The sequence below is a fragment of the Pteropus alecto genome, unplaced genomic scaffold (genome assembly GCF_000325575.1).
Source record: "Pteropus alecto unplaced genomic scaffold, ASM32557v1 scaffold57, whole genome shotgun sequence".
NCBI lineage: Eukaryota > Metazoa > Chordata > Mammalia > Chiroptera > Pteropodidae > Pteropus > Pteropus alecto.
In genome coordinates, this window is record NW_006442508.1 from 5068436 (window position 1) to 5080746 (window position 12311).

General features: G+C 33.1%; 1 pseudogene; it reads left to right on the forward strand.

Annotated features, from left to right (window-relative positions):
- Window positions 1-345: 345 nt before the first annotated feature.
- LOC102886693 lies at window positions 346-1168 on the forward strand (annotated as a pseudogene).
- Window positions 1169-12311: the final 11143 nt, after the last annotated feature.

Below are 12311 nucleotides of genomic sequence, written 5' to 3' on the forward strand. Positions count from 1 at the left end.
GAGTTAGAATTCTAATTTGTTACTGCAAGTTATTTAACTTCTCTGTGCATTAGATTCCATATATCTAAAGTGAGGGTAATAACAGTATCCAATTGTATGAGCTGTTGTGAGGATCGTGATAATATAGGTAATATACAAAGAAGAGTGATAATATGCAATAAACATGTACAATAATTCTTAATATCAAAAGTCAATATGAAGAACAAAGTAGGATAAATATTTGCAATAAACACAACAATATTTGGTTATACTATTTTTTTTTCATAAATCTATTAGAAATACTTAATTAAAATAGATCAATGATTCCTGAATCTGGCCAAGTATGCATACTAAACTACCAACACCATGTAGTCAGATGATGTTATCTGGAATACACTAGGAAACAAGCAATTTTATTCCTTCAAAATAAGAACCAAGACACTGAGCTTTTGCAGAAATAAATATAACTTGACTGGACTGTGTAATCAACTGTCTTGTCCCCTGGCAAACAGTCAGTATGCCACTACCAAAGAAGAGAAAGGAGAGTGTTACTTGTACATGAAAGTTATAGAGCTAGCAGCTTTTCCTAGACATCCCTGGGAACCGGTCCAGCTTCATCAAAACTGAGTAGGCACTGAAGCAAATACATAAAACTCTAATTTTCTGGCCCTGTTTCATTTGACACAAATGTAAGCAGAGATTCGCCGAGATCACTCAGTACCTAATTCAAATTTAAAAACTTACACTGACGAGACAGAGGAAAGCCTCGTTTGAGTAAGAAGGTGGAGCTGACGGGAAAAAAGAAAAGAAAGGCATTAATGACTGTTTAGCAGGAAAATGCCATTGAAAAGGCATTGTTGGAAAAACTTAAACAAGATACTATGGCGACATCTACAACTTCCCTTTTCTGTTTTCCACACTCCCTGGAACAGCAGGAGGCAGACAGTGACTCTTCAGATGCCGAGGAAAAAGATGATGATGATGAAGAAGATGTCGGAAAAAGTTTGTGGAAGATGATGAGGTGGATGAGTATAACATAAGTAATTCTGAGGCGAGGCTGGGAACAAACTGAATGGCAGCAGTGATAAAATCAGGATTATAAATCCTCCAGTGAGGAAGGAAAAAAAAGCCCTTGATGCCAAAACACAAAGGCAAAATACCCTTGAAAAGACCTTTTCAGAGAAAATGAGCAAAGTAATGAATCTGGTGGCACTTTAGAGGACAGTAGCTAATTCTACAAACAGGAACCGCAGTGTACTAAAGAGGCAATGAAGCTGGGGACCTGAATATGCTCAGACTGTCTCTGTGGAATTATAGGTGACTTAAGTGAGATTAAATATATGGGGTAATGGGAAGAGCATTAAACTGAAAAGAAGGAAAATTAGTTTCCAGTTTTGACTTTGTTTTATAGGCAGATACTGTGAGTCCTTATGTTGCTAATTGCAGAGCTTACAGCAATTGGCGGGAACAAATAAAAACCCTGCCCAATGGAGCTCACAGTCTAGTGGATAAATATACGTTTAAAAATATTTATGATACATATTATAGTTGCTAACTAGTATTGTGGTATTTGGTAGGGGAAGAGCGAAGATGTGTGCAGTATGGAGGCAGTATGGAGGAGGTATTAGTGACTTTCAAATTCTGACCTGGGGTCTTATAAGAGAAGTACAGAGAAAGTAAAAGTCCATGCAGAGCAAGAGATCAGTACTTCCAAAGCCAGAGGCAGGCAAGAACATGCTGAGGTCAGTATAGCTATAGCACAACACATAAGGAGAGGTGAGTAGAGTTTAAGCCACCAGGCTACTCAGACTTTTAATTGTAATTACAGGGTTATTTTAAGGCAATGGGAAGCCTTAGAGATTTTATGGCATGAAGATTGCATGTCTGAATGAATACTCATTTACCAATATGGAGAGAAGATTGAAGAGGGCAAATCTAACTGCAATAATACCATTAGGTTAGCGTTAACAGTAAACAAGAGAAGAAATAGTGGCAGCCTCAAGTTGCTAGGTTCAGTAGGAATAGGAAAGTCAATTTCATCTAAACTTGCTGAATTTCAGGTTCTTCGTCCAGCAAATAAAGATGTTGGGCTAGGTAGATTCAAGTTATCTTTCTGATGAAAAATTCATCCCAGAGTATTTAGCTCGTGTACTACAATGAGCATCCCATCTTCACTATTGGTGTTCGGAGAGCAATGCAATGAAAATTTGACTTAACACATAGCTACGAGGGATGAGGCTGTGTGAGTTTTGAAAGAGAAGGATAAAAATCAGACACAAGAAAAAAAAAGGACAGCTAATGAAGTGAAATGTCTGCTGGGAACTGCTTCACATGGGCTCATTTGTGAAGATTCCTAGGGGAAATGAACAAACTAGAACAGCGTGAAAATTTCATCAGAAAACTCCAAATCACATGAAAATTGTCTTCTTCCAGGTTTATGCACACATTTCATACCAAAGGGAATTTCATTTAGATTTATGGAATGTTTTTCCCCTTAGCTCAGGAACCATTCTTCAAAGCAAAAACAAAGACCTGTTAACTCACCTAGTGAAGGTGCCTTTCTCCAGGTGGATTATTCAGCTCTGTGTTCTGTGTGCTTGCAATTTAACAAGGAAGCGGAGATGTGAGTACAGGTTTTGGATTTCCCGTGTTACTGCATGGAAAATCAGAGACAGCTCCCTGTAATTAGTATGGTAATGGAGAAAGGACTAGATAAGAGTCGGCACGTGGCCTTCTCATTCTTAAACTCCCAACTCTGTCAGCCTCCCTATTATTTATGTCTTTTCCCGCAAGGGGCCAATACATTTTTATTTCGACCTGATTATCAGAATCAGAATTTCTTCAGTCCAGTGATCTATTGGGGCCCACCCCTGTTTAGACATGCCTCTTTTATATTCTGCTCTGTTCATAATTAATGGAGCTATGATTAGATATATAAACTTAAAGTTCAACATCTTTATCTTGCTACTAAAGCAACTGAGTTGGAAGTTTATGGAGTTCTCTGCTTTCTCAATCCTGTCCTGAACCAGGACTGAATAAATAGGAAAAGGTGCTACATATGAAGTCTCACAATAATGAATCAGTTTCCTTCCACTGCATCAGTCCTATTACCATGAAGGAATCACCTCTGCCACCATTCTAAATATAATGTAAGGAAATGCAATGTTATTCTTGTTTGTGAAATTTTCTAATTTACATGCTAGTGTTTTTCTGAGTTTTAAAATACAGTCGGTCCCTCTTTTCACAAAATTTTAGTCTGTGTGGTTAGGGTGAAATTGTTGATGAAAATTTACTCAGAAAATCATCTGATTTTACAAACATTATAGATGTTCTTAATCTCTTCATTTTCTGTACCTTGTAATACTGCATTCACCTTTATATGGCTCCTCTGACATTGTTCACTCGTATATCTCATTACATGCTTTCTTTCTTTTTATTCTGTAAGCATCTTGATGAAAGAACCCATGTATTCTTTATTTTTGTATTCTAAACTTCTAACAGTTTACCTAACAAATAGAAAGGGCTGAGTGAATATTTGCAAAGTGAATAAATACTTTTTTAATTGAAGAAATAGTATTGCTTACATTAAATAAAGGCGATATAAAAAATCATGCAAAAGTACATATATCAACTAATTAATTTTAACATATTTTAATTTTAGAGCTTTTCTGCTTTAGAGATGAAGGAATTCAAAAGAATGATTTATGCAGCTTTTAACATGTTTCCAATTTCTTTATATAAAACCAAGAGAAAAACAAATAGTGAAAAAAGCTAGATTACTAAATTGTGTATTCTCTCATTTATTAAGATATTATGTAGTTTTAAGAAATATTGGCTAGATCTGGTTCCTCATATCTAACAACAGAAATTATATGTCTATCTAGAACATAAAGAGTTTTAATTAGTATAAGACAATGAGCATAGCCTTTAGCAATAATTATATTATATATTAACTTCGATTTCTACAATTCCAACTACTTTTTATTCATCCAAGGCTGAAATAAATTTTTTCAACAGCAGAGGAAGATGTGTAGTGAATGTAGCCTCCAAATATATAATAACATTTGTTATATTGTAATTTCAAGTCTTCTTATACTGAAATTGTTATTATTACATGAGGAAAGACAAATACTTCAGGACCGAGGAAACAGAGACTTGTCTCCTGGATTTTGTGCTAAAGAGTTTTGTATAAATGGTTTTTAAGCCACAATATAGGACTGCTTAACACATATTAAACCACTCGAGAATATATTCTATAGTAACAATCTAGAAGAGCATTTATTAAAATGCATCTTGTATAATACCAGTTCAATTGAATTTCCCCTTTCAAAAGGGGTAAAAGATTCTCTGTTCTAATAAGTTAGGGAAACTGGCTAGACAAGGTCCTTTACTGTCAGACTTTTTAGGAGCCTTAAAGTGTTATTGTGCCTGATCTATCTCCACCAGGGTGACAGAGAACACATTATTTTCCAAACTTAATGACTACCAAATCTTTATTCATCCCTAAAGCATCTTGTGGAAATAGTGTTCTGTTAAACACACTTGCAAAAATCTCATTCATATCAACAGGAACGGAGGGAAAAAATAGTTTATTAAATAAGAAAACTGATATATCTGACATTTTCTAAAACACTGATTCTTTCTATTGATATAGTTAATGCCAACTACATATAATAGTTCCTTTCTACATTCTGTATTTATTTATCTTTTTTCCCATAGTAAGAATTCTGATTCCCAACAATATCAGTGTTTACTCATTTGCTCATTCCTACAATACATGTGACATAATTCCTACTTTTATACTCTGAAAGAAGATAAAAGCAAGAGAATTCCTGTCACAATGAGTACACTTTACAACTATATCTCATTTCCTAAATACTGTTCCTCATTAAAAACAAAACAGAAATATTTAGAAAAATGGATGATTACAAGGAAAGTACAAAGTAATTCTGAAATATTTTGTTGTGCTAGAAAATATACAGTTATTCAAAATGAACTGTCATGTACAAATGACACAAGAACCAGTTTGACAAATCTCACATGGACTGAACATGGAAAAGTAATATTCAAAATAAATAGTGAAAATTATTGGTTAAAACACAATGAGTATTTTTAATAAGTGTTGAGAAGAGCAGAGATGTGCAGCAGGACAAGATATACGAGGGGGAAAAATGCAGTTTACACCATCAAGTTAACAGAGGGAATATAGTCTTGTAAAATTAAATATAATTGGGAAGAATTATATTTGTTGAGCTATATATAGTATGTTAAATATTTTAAGAGAGTGATAACTCTGTTATCCTTTTCCAAATGATTATTTTGTTGCTACCCAAGGATGCTATGAAATAAATGAGAAGAGATCTGGTTAATGAAAAAACAACAAAAGCATAAAAGAATTAATGAATCACACATTAACATGAAAATCCGAACAAACAAATAAATTGAAGGAAAGGGGAAAGTTCTTTTTTATAGTAGAATGCCAACTAATAATTCCCCTAAGAATGACAGAGTTAAGAAAATGATCATTTCATAAGGAACATAATAAGAATAAATTCAGGTGAGAATGACATTTTGTAAAGTGTTTTTTATTTTTTCTACATCACCTATGGCTTAATTCTTTGTAAGTGAAACCATGAACAATAACTAAAATGTGTAGCCTACACAAATATAAAAGAATACATTTCTATAGGAAAGTTTTAATAAAAGTCTGAATGTAATGCTGATTGTTTTCTTTTATTCTCAAAATGATTTTAAATTTAAAATAAATTTGACCAATTAGCTAAGTTGGGTAGCTTATTCTCCATTTATTTCTCTAATCTTTAGAGTAATTTCCTTTTCTTGATGAATTCTAATGTACCATATGTTCTTTTCTAATTTTCTTCTCTATATCATTTCAGCAAACTACATCTAACATTAAAGTATAAAATTGATTATTTTATTCACATAGTTTGTTTTTTGTCTTTTATATAGTTGTTTTGTTTAGATATTTTATTGCTAACCACCTAATGTACAGCACTTTACACTTACTTCGATTATTTAAAAATGGCGTTATTTCATAAGTTGGTAAAAATTAAGGAAAAATAATGAAATCATTAAGAAGCAATAGGAACCTCATGAAAAATTCCTAACAGCTGTTTTCTGAATTTATCAATTGTTTTCCCCAAGTTGAAAATATTTTATATAATACTGACAGAAAGTATCATGAAATTTTCACATTATAAAATAATTAATATTTTCTCTGACTTTGTCATAATAACAAAGAAGATTGTAAGTTTCCTAATTAATGGGCTTTGTTTAATTTTTTTATATGTCTTTTCTTCTTAGTTTCTGGAAAAGTACAAGTATTCATTAAAAGCCCAGGAGACAATTTTGATGAGATATAAAACTAAAAGATAGTTATAAAAATATAAAGTTATTGTGGTTTTGATTTACGTTTCCTTAATAGCTAGTGAAATTGAGCATCTTTTCATATGTCAGTTGGCCACTTGTATGTTTTCTTCTGAGAAGCGTCTGTTCAAGTCCTCTGCCCATTTTTTTAATTGGATTTTTTGTTTTGTTTGTTTGCTATTGTTGTTGTTGAGTTGTATGAATTCTTTATATATTTTAGATATTAACCCCTTTTCGATGATGTCTTTTGCAAGTATCTTCTCTCATTCAGTTGGTTGCCTTTTTGGTTTTGTTGATGGTTTCTTTTGCTGTGCAGAAGCTTTTTAGTTTGATAAAGTCCCATTCGTTTATTTTTGCTTTTACTTCCCTTGCCTTGGAGGTCAGATTTATAAAATCCTCTTTAAAACGAGTCCATGAGTTTAGTACCTAAGTTTTCTTCTATGCAATTTATTGTTTCAGGTCTTATATTTTGATCTTTGATCCACTTTGAATTTATTTTGTGTATGGTGACAGATAGCATGGCATTTTGGGGAGTGGGAGATATATATATATATATAAAATGGTGTGATTCAAACCTCAGTATAGAGGGACAAGTATCCTGTCATAATAAACATCTGTTTCATCACTATCTAAAAATCTAATATGAGATTTTTTTGATGTTGCAAACATAAACTGACAAGTTAAAAAATATAAAGAAATTGTATAACTTACTTCAGTATGAATGGTTTATTAAAATTGCTAAATGATTTCTTGACTTACCAAATTCCCTTGTCTTCTCTGAAATAGGGAAATCAGCCCTTAGGTATTAGAAAATAAATTCTATACTACTAGACCATGTGTTATAAAAAAACATCTAAGTTACCTAGATAACTTTGTGTTCTTATAGATTATGACTAATATTATATGATATAGTTGTTAAGACATCAGTACTTTAAAAAAGTCTTCTATTTGGAAAAAACGGAAAACCTGATTAGCAAACATTTTCTGTCATTAGTTTATGTATATCCAAAGTCAACTGGATATCATTTAGTTCCCCTTAAAAAAATACCGTAAGTTATTCTGCTTTTTTTATGATCTAATAATTACAACAAATATTGTATAAGTTCAGGTTCTGGAAATATGAATACATATATCCATCTTGCAAAAGATATAGGTAAGAGACAATTATGCCAGTTAGCTTGACAAGGTGTTTTAAGAACAAACTAGTCTTCTTCTAAATGGCCCCAGAACAGTTTTTGGCAAAGGAGAAATATAAATGATAATATTAAACTTCACTGATGTGGAATTAGAAAATGTTATCTGAATTGCTGAAAAATCAGAAGCAATTCGAAAATCATTTAAAGACAGCAGGTGCTACAAAGAACATAAAATATAAAGTCATTTTAAACTGTGCTGCCACATAGGGATAATTTAGCTAGACCTCTTTATTGATTAGATCACAATTATTAGATTAGACAATGAAGTTCTGAAAAATGTAAAAACCAGGGGCTATGCTTTATTTATGTTGCACATTGAATGGCTAAACTAGAGCCTGAATTATAAAGTGGAATATAATGGGAGTTTTTTGCATATATGGTCAATTAAATGGTTTAATCAATGAGAATATTTAAGGAGTTTATTTCACTTGAACAAAATATCTCACAAATTACTTTTTCCCCAATAAAACTTAGCCCCGTATATATTGACATTTTAAGAAAATTAGATGGAACTTCATCAAAGTAAAAATGAATACTGAAAGAACATGCATTTGAAAGGGTTTGTTTAACATCATTTCTGTTTTTTAACACAATGGTTTTACCCATTAAAAATCTTATATAAAAAATACTTAACTGTGGTAACACTTTAATAGAAAATTTAGACAAAGAATCTGAGGCTAATTTTTTGGTTTGTTCAAAATAATTATCTTCACAAGCCTTGGAGAAAAGCCAAGCAGAGTACAGCATTATCAATTGCAGAGGAAAAAGAGTGAAGAGATTTTACGTAGGTTAAGAAAGATCTCCTTGATAGATTGATATTTGAACAGAGACCTGAAGAAAGGGAATAGGTTTTCCATAAAGATATCAGGAGGAGGCCTTCAGGCAGAAGGAATAACAAATACAAACTGTGTCCTGGAGTGTGTATGATGTATTAATGCACATTGCAAGGAAACTAGAGTGGCTGAGGTGGGAAAAATGAAAAAGGAAGTGGAAGTAGATAAAGATTGGAAAGTAGTGCCTGGTCATTTCATGTAACCTTGTAGGCCATTTTAGGGATTTTGGATTTTTACTTGAAAGAGATGGTAAGCCATTCAATCATTTCAAACAAAGGATTGGAATTATCTGATTTCCATACATTTCAAAAGGATCTCTCTATGATGTGAAGGCGAACGAAGAGTCTATTTAATCAAGCAAGATATTATGGTAGCTAGTTCTTGCACTGAGAGCTTTTGAAATGCTAGGTATTAGCCATAAACTTGATATATTTTTAGAAAGAACTAACAAGATTTGTGCTCGAATTATAAGTAGAAGTCAGGGACAACCCCAAGGTATTTAGCTTGAGCAACTAACCAGAATGATGAAGTTATCTTTTATTAAGGTGAAGAAGACTAAAGGAGGAGCCTTCCCTTTTCACCCTCAATAGCTTTAGTGTCTTTGCCCCTTTGCTTCTTTACTGTTTACCAGACCTAAAGACCTTGAATATTCCTTTATCTAAAGGGCATTCATGAGCCAGTCTGTTCTTTCAGCAAGAACCCTCTCTCCTTCACATTCTACAGAGCTAGATTTCCTGGGCCGGCCAAAGTGAGAGATCACTAATCAGAAAGGATTGGTGTTGTGACAGAAAGAGCTCTAAATTTAGGTCTGAAAGGGCTCAAAACTTTGGACTTAACTTACTATTTTTTAACTTTCAGAAAATAACTAGCTTTTGTGTTCTTAACTGTCCAATGGGGCTACTGATACTGTAGCTACCATTTAATGTTGTGAAGTTTCCCAATTCAAAGTGTTTAAAGTCAGAATTAAACTGACAAGACCTTTTTTCCTGTTCAAAATTATCCTCCTAGATTGTAGACGATGCAAAAGAATAGCTGCCCTCGATCAGGAAACTATTTCTTTTTCCCAACTAGCTTTATCTGGAGAAGTCCAGGGTATGGCAGGTACCATTGTCGACATCTCTAATGTAGATGTAGGGGAACTCTACATTCATTTACTCATTACATAATAGAGAAATGAATTTCAAAACATTTCTCTTCAATCTGTACTGGAAAGTAGAGGCATCTGCAACCATCAATATACCATCAGTGCCATCTACATATTCTGTAGAGAAAGAAGGAACTTAAATGGCCTATTATTGAAAGTGAGGAGAAGGAAAAATCAAGGCTATGAAATTTAGGAAATAAATAAAAAGCTATATCAGTTGCTAATAACCCTCAGTTAAGAAACCTTGTGGAATTCTATATGTAGAGGTCATAATAATGCAAAACTCAGATCCCCTGCTTTAGAAAGCATAGTTGACATACAACCCTAGCTGCTGTCCCTCTGCATATATGACTATGCTTTTACTGAGGATATGGTTCTCACAAGTTGCTTTTAGCCAATGATTGAGCATAGTGAGACACTAGTGCAGGCTCCTTCTTAGGGGACCCAGGACTCCTTTAACAGGTGAATTAGCTTGAGAACCTCCATTGGCCTGGACAAATGTTTTCTGTAACTGTGTTGCAGTCCATGAATCCTCCCACCCAGTTCCTCCTCCTTCCCCATCTCCTTCACAGGTGTTAGGCATGCATCACGGTCTGAGGTTCTGCCTGTCTTCTCTGGCTCTGTTCCCTTCATCCTCTTCTGATATTACTCCCAATAAATCTCTTGCATATCTAATTCCCTGTTGGCTATCTCCTTCTTAGAGAACCCAATTATCCCACCATAAATTTACATATGCCACCCCACCACTGCACATGAGTCAAGGAAGAAATTTGTTTAGAGAATGAGCTCTAGTATTCACTTAAAAAGTTTACATTAAAAGAATGGATAAAATATTCCTATCATTTAGAATCCAGTAATAGAAATAAAGATATTGGCCTTCTGGTGAGACGAACTCTTTTTGTTACTCAATAACGCTAACTACTTAAAATTGCTTGATGGTTCTTAATTTCAAAAGTTGAGACTTATATCTTTTTCTACACTAATTCTTAAAACTAATAAATATAATGCTGTGACTGGAAGATGTTTCCGAAACAGAAATGAATATCAGTTTTTCAGATCTTAGAAGGAATTTTGATTCAGATAATCAGGAAGAGATTCAAACTATTTGGATTGTACCCAATTGTGCTGGAACTGGTAAATGGTAAACTCTAGTAGGTGAATAGCAGTCTGTTTAAATCTAGCTGAACAGTTTGCCTCATTTCTATGAAAAAAAAACTAGATAGTATATATGTCCAATGATTACTATTAATAGAAGTATAATCAGGGATTCTAAAATAAACAAAATAGAAAACCCTTTAAAACATAAAAGTAGTTAATATAAGCTTTGGTAAATGTCCATTGAAATTCAGTAGTAGATATTTAGAGAAGATATTTTTATATTGAGAAGAACTGAACATTAAAAATAATCCGTGAAAATTTGCAAGCAAAAAGAGAAATGTTGAGTCTAAAGTGTTTGCTTACTTGTTTGTTTTTGGTGGCTTGTGACCACTAAGAGCCATTGACAAAGAAATCAATTTGAATAGGAATGAAAGAAAACAAAGTAAGATTCCTCAAGTGCTTTGCAATTAAAACAAACAGATTGATTATTTCTATTTTTTACAGTTTATTAGAAAGTTATGTTTGTTATTTCTTATTATTTTTATGATTTTTTAAAGTCTAATTTTATTAGTAGCTGTTCTCATCGATCCTGGAGGCAATTTGGCTTCAATTTATTACTTTGCTAATCTAGTTTTGAAATGGTAGTATGTTGTGTTTGTGGCATTTCAGTAATTTAGAAATAAAATATTGTTCTGAAACAATATCTTTTTGAAAAATAATCCATAATATTTATAATATTTCACATTGAGAGCCAGCATTCCTAATATTTCTGTAACTTGTTAATTTATTTTGCTTTTTATAGAGGTAATCACAAATAACTCTAGTACCAAAACCTTTAGTATTTTATTTTAGAATAACTACCTCACAGGGAGACTGCAAGAATTAAATGAAATATTGTATCAAACATTGCCACTATTAAAGTACATGTTGACAATGAATTTTCTTCCCTGACATGGCTCCATTTTTACCTTTGTTCTCCTTTGCTAGCCAGGAACTTTTCAAATAGTAGAATTAAAGCATCCTAAAATGATTTAATATGCTTTTCAAGCTGACTGTGAATAAAATGTGCTCCATGAAAATTTCTTGTTAAAAACAAGATTAAAGAGAAAGATTGTGTAAGATTAGAATATTGAAACTGAAATTTTTTTTCTCCCTCTTTAATTCCCCCCCACAACCCCTTCTACCTCTGACCTATGATGTTGCTGTTTCCCCTTAAGAACTGGATCTCTGAAGGCGAGGCGTCTCCTCCCACATGCTCTCAGCATGCACCCCGGGGCCTGGCATACCGGGGTATGGTCCGTTGCTCCCCCTGGGGCGTGAACCCAGGACCTTCTGCGTGTAAAGCAGACGTGCTAACCACTACACTATGGAGCCACCCTGAAATTAATTTTTATAAATTATAAAAATACTGTTTACGAAAACTTTTTAGTACATGTTTCTTTATTACTTTACTTGGTTTGAAATTTTTTTAATAATGGTAAAATGGCCTGAAAGAAACAACTTATAAATTCTTCTCTCAAACTGTTATTTTCCTTGAAATATTAAAAGTATATTAATATATAAGCACCTTTATTACTGTAAGTTCTCAAGCTAACAATATTGTTTTAAACTGTCATATGTGTGATTTGTTGTACATCTAGCCTTTGGAAATGGCAATGTAGCTTTGGGAAAACC